This window comes from Pinus tabuliformis, chromosome 3_1 (genome assembly GCF_031772625.1).
Source record: "Pinus tabuliformis cultivar Carrire ecotype Pingquan chromosome 3_1, CPIR1, whole genome shotgun sequence".
In the NCBI taxonomy this organism is placed as follows: domain Eukaryota; kingdom Viridiplantae; phylum Streptophyta; class Pinopsida; order Pinales; family Pinaceae; genus Pinus; species Pinus tabuliformis.
Genome location: NC_142301.1, coordinates 570,020,073 through 570,025,560, shown reverse-complemented (window position 1 = coordinate 570,025,560; position 5,488 = coordinate 570,020,073).

The following is a 5,488-nucleotide window of genomic DNA, read 5'->3' as shown; positions in this document are numbered from 1 at the left end:
ACGTAGGCTCTCGGGCTTCTTCCTCGCAGCCTTTCCACGCAACCTCTCGGGCTTGCCATCATATTGCTCTCGCCCATGGTTTACACAGTCTTTCACCTTCCCTGGCTCTCTGCATCCATGCTCTAGGTACCATTAATAGTCTTCTCGTCTCTCTAGCACATGCTCTCCTCCTCTGGCATGCCCCCTTCGGCTCTCTGTTACCCATCGTGTTTTATAACACGTTTGGGACACGACCGCATCAAAATCGGGGTCATTTCTATTCAGAATAGAAGTCGTTTGCTTAGAAGCATTGGCCGTTACAAAAACCATTAAAAATAACCTTTTTATCATTTTAAACGATTAGGCAAAAATCCGAAAAAACACTAAAAAACAGTTAAAAGTCCGACAATTAAGATTTCAAAATTTATGAAATCAGACTTATAAATTGATCGGGTCCAGGATATATCACAAGTTGGGATTGTAAGGCACCGATCGCCAATCGCTGATGTCACCGATTAGATCTAGCCCGTTGATTAGTTCTGGATCGGACAGTCCATATTAAATCACATCTCACTTATCGCATCGCCCGCCGATCTCCCAATTAAATCCTGGCCATTGATTGGTTTATGGATTTGACGGTTGAGATTGCGTCGCTATATCTCTATCATTGTGGCCAGGGGTCCTTCGCCGATACATTCGCATATTCTGATGCTAATCGTTGATATTTTCGCTGGTCGCATGTCTTACGCCTCCGATATCGCCGATTGCCTGCCCTCGACTCCGATATCGGAGATTGCTGATTAGGGGTTCCAAAGGCCTGCCTTAAGTCTACCCTTGGCATGATTCCTAATGTGATTTTTCCCTTAAGGCCAAAAAACCCATTTTTATGAGAAAATGCCTCATTTTCTTAAGGAACAAGCTGACCTTCATTTCGCGATAACTTCATCATCCGGACTCGGATTGATGAACCATTCACACCTCCACGATTAGGAAGATGACCTCTTCGATCTAGTATTGGTTTGAAGTCATTTCAAAGACTTTTATTTTTTAGCGTTCATGACATGGTGTCTAAAGATCCACCTAGATCACTACTTGACTGAGCTAACAAGGGTTAACCAAAAAACAATCGACTAGAGAAGGTGACACTAGTTAGCACATAGGCATTGTGTTTACACCAAGGTTCACTTCGAACAATACATATTTTCCTTTGACATATCATGGACTAAGGGTAGCAAGTTCATCATACACAAGCAAAATGATAGATAACCAAGTAGCGATAGTTATACAAACCCTCTTGTACTTTACCCAGCTTGTTTCATGAGTCACACATGGTTTCATGAAAACTAACCTATGAACGAACAAAACAAACAAGAAAGCAAAGCAAGATCACAAGTAAAAGTGAAAGAAAACCAAGTAAGCAAACAAGCAAGCACACAAACAGGCAAGCAAATCATGAAAGTCAAAAAGCATGCAAGCAAACCACTAAAAGTAAACACTATTCCTACTCCTACACTAATAGTGCATGGGCCTGATCACATGAAGTGATACTTCCAATGCAACCACCAGCGCATTGGTAGACCCATGTGTGTGGAGGCTTGGTCCACGAGTAACCCAGTTGTGCGGACGAGCATACAAGAAATATATGATAGTGAAGATATCCACACTTCATGTTTCAAAGTGCTCATGGGACATAAGTGAGTGCATGTGCATGGAAGACAGTCTGCGGACTTATCATGGTGTTGTGTGACACTATACAAAACTTTGAAGGAAAATCACACTCTTGACTGAGACATGCAAGAAAACAAAATAATCAAAGATAACTTGCGTCATGCACAAGTGCTTGCAATGTAAGACTCCTCCAATGCATGAAAAATGGGATCGTTCAGTTCAAGTGGAGGAAGTGTGATCTATGCATGAGATGGATCTTCAATGCATACAGATGAGTGATGAGGAGCCTTAGGTGATTGTACAGTTTCATGATCAGAAGTGAGACTAACCCCAAGAGACCGAGGCCCTGACATAACCATCAGCTCAGGCTGAAGTGCCTCGACAGCCTTAGGTGTCTCAACTTTATCATCAAGTAGATCATCATAAACGGTGGCTTCAAAATATCAACTATGATAGATTCATGATCGTGATAAAAAATGGAAGCAAATGGATCACGACCACCACGATCAGAAAACTCAATGAATTCTTCAGCATCCTCATGATCAGATGAATCAAATGGAGGGGTAGATGAAAAGCGAACAAACTCATCCTATGTGCTTCCAGAAAATTTAGATGAAGGATCAAGTGGCTCTTCAATGAATAAATTATCCTCTCCATTGTCAAATGATGGACTAGCATCCAGTGAGTCCTACGAGTGATCAATAATGGGTGCATCCGTAGATGAAGACACACATACAAAATCATGGATGGAAACTTCACCAAAGAAGCTAGGAAGGAATGGAGGGGTCTCGGATGGAAGGGAGTCATCCTTCGTCAAGTGTTGATGTTAAATCTCCCACTCATACTATTCATGAATGACAGTGCATGTTGGTTGTGAAACACCAACTTCATCAGTGGGTTGTTTCTCATTCACAAAAAGTGAAGAGTCTCAAATGGACGAACACAAGACAACATCATCTGGAGGAAGACCTAGGTGCAAAGACAGAGGTCGAAGAAAAGAATGCATATGGGAAGTCGAAGGACTAATAACCAACTCTGCGCAAAAATTAAGTGGAGTGATGTTGGGAGGGTGTGAAGAATGAACATATGTGCCAACATGATCCTCAACATCACTGGGAGATGGCGGAACCGTTGAATGAAAGGGAGGTGGACAATCCGTTGAGACAATGCCTGCTCCCACATGGGATTGCGCAGTTCCATCAATGAAGAAGGTTGAGCGAGGCTTGACATCAAGCTTTCTCTTGGGATGGGAAAATTTCTTAAGACAGTACTCAAACCAATCCCAAAGATAAGAGAACTTCATCTGGCTCTTCAGAGCTTGAAACTATAAGTTATGGAAGCACTGCCAAAAATAAATAACAGATTCATGCGGAGCCCTCTATTGCTGTAATAGTTTCCAGTCAAGATGGTCTGGATCAAAATGATGGAAAATGTCTTTAATAAGATCAAATAAGTGCTCACATGAGTGCATGGTGTGAGCCAATAGGCTAAGCACCCAACAAAATGGGTATTCATGAAATGTGAATGCAAGCAACATACTGTCTTGTTCGTTAGTAAACTCATCTTCCTCATAAATCATGGAAAGGAAGTTATGTAAGTGTTCAAACCTTGCAAGACATCACTGACACTCTGTCTGTTGTGGTGAGACCAACTCTTTGACATGCTTGTGATGGTGAAGTTGGTGAGTTGATCCCAAGCTTGGTCATCTGTGATGGTGTGCATGCACCTCATGGTGACATCTTGCTGAAGCAAACTCTTGCCTCCATTGCAACCGGTGCATTGGTTTGGCCCCTTCATCCAACTCATCTACTAACATGCGCATGGTCTTCTTGGGTACGTTTGAACTGGAAACACACTGATGCATAATGTCTGTGCTGATCTTCAAGTGTGTGTTGGTGGTCATGTGCATCAACTTGCCGAAGAGCATGTTTAGCCCCAATTGGAATCGTTTCTTGTCTTCACCTTGGTGAGTGTGTTGAATGGGTTGGATTGCATGCATGTGATCAACGACATGCATGTTGTTGAATCCTTTTCATGTGATCAACAACACTGCTCACCGTGTTTTCTCTGTGTACACTGTTGGGATGGATCCTTAACTTGTACTCGCACAGTTTCATCTGTGAGAACATGTTGCGCCCACTGTTGTTCATTTTCCTACTGCAACTCATTGGACGGTCTTTGGAGCTTCATGTTCTTCCTGAGTTGTTCTTCAGCACATGCAACTCCTTTTTTGTTCCATCTTCTACCTTTGTGTGATCTTCATTTCGCGCCATCACTTCATAATAAGAGTCTCCAAAGTTTCTTTCATTATTAGTTGATCTGCTTGATCTTGCAGCTTTGTTCTACCTCTATGTTTTCAACAACCTTCCTCTTACATCCGTTGCGTTCATTGCATTTGTTGTGTTTGTTGCATTCAGTATGCTACCTTCAGCTGTTGTTCATCATGATGCTCATTGTGATGCTTCTACTTGATGTCCTTGTCAATGAACAACTTGATGTCTTCGTGAGTAGGTAAGCCCATGGACACTTGATCGACTGCATCCCCAAGCGTGCTTTGAACGGTCTCTTCGTCTCTAATCTCTTGGAAACCATTGTACATGTACTACTGAGAGGCAAATGAACACCTTTGATACCTGGAGACATGGAAACACTCATGGCAAGCAATTTTTCAGTTGAAAATGAAAATGAACATGAGAACTAACCTGCAACGTACATGGGTGAATGATCGTGAAGGTTGCACAATTTCGACTGAGAGGTCAGGAGACTAATTTCCAAGAATGCACAAGGCATAGTCTGGATTGCTAGGAGACTAACTGACTGCTGGGATTGCGAAATGCGCAATCCAATTGGGTAGTTGGCTACTGGCATTGCGGAATGTGTGATTCTAGCTGGGAAAGATTGTTGGCCCAAGGACAGATTTGGCAAATTTTGGGCCAAGAAGCCACTGACCTCTAGAAATACACAATTCAGTCCAGGAGGCTAATGTTGGGTCAAATTGCACAAATTTGGAGATTAAGGTGAGCCTTCCTTCTCCATATTGCGCAATGGGGCCTTGGTGAAGGCAGAGAATGGGCCAAGGTTGGCCCGACTCGCCGATGGGCAACTGAAAGCAAGTAAGTCGATGAAATGCATGGAAACACTAAGTGATAGCAGAAGTGATAAACAATGCATGAAAAACATGAATGGAGGATTCAACAAATAGATCAACATGCATGTGGGTGAGGCCGTTCGCTAATTGGGTGAACATCCGTACAGAACAGTTTTGTGCATGCAACAACAGTGAGATAGCAACAAAAATTGTAATGGAGCTAGGACGAGCTTGAATATATGTAAACGATAACAGGGGTTCAAAGAAATCAAGCAAATAGTACTCACACAAGCGAATACACAAAAAGCAACAGAAATGAAACACAAGGCATGGGAAGCGAGCTTACCCCAAAACAGTTGAGATGAATGTGCCAATTGCTCCTAGATGTGATGTGGGATGTCACAACTACAAGGTTGATGTGAGGAATGCACTCTGTAGCGTTCGGTTGATGAGTTTTGATGACATCGAGGTTATGATGATCATGCCACAAATCTAGGAGGAAGCGACACTTGAAGGGAGGTTTCAGAATTTCTCCTTGCATGTAACATCCAATTGCTAAACATAAATCCCTGAAACAAGGGATGAATTTGCACGTTCCCTTGGGAGAAGAAGCCTATGCATGCAAGTCTGTTTTGCTCGGTCCTAGAGGGAATCGGTCAACTCAGCTACACATTCAAGTGACTGCTCAACTGCTAGAGAAAAATGTGCATTTCTGACTGTAAGTTGGGCTGACTGCCCAAGGGGATTGCGCAA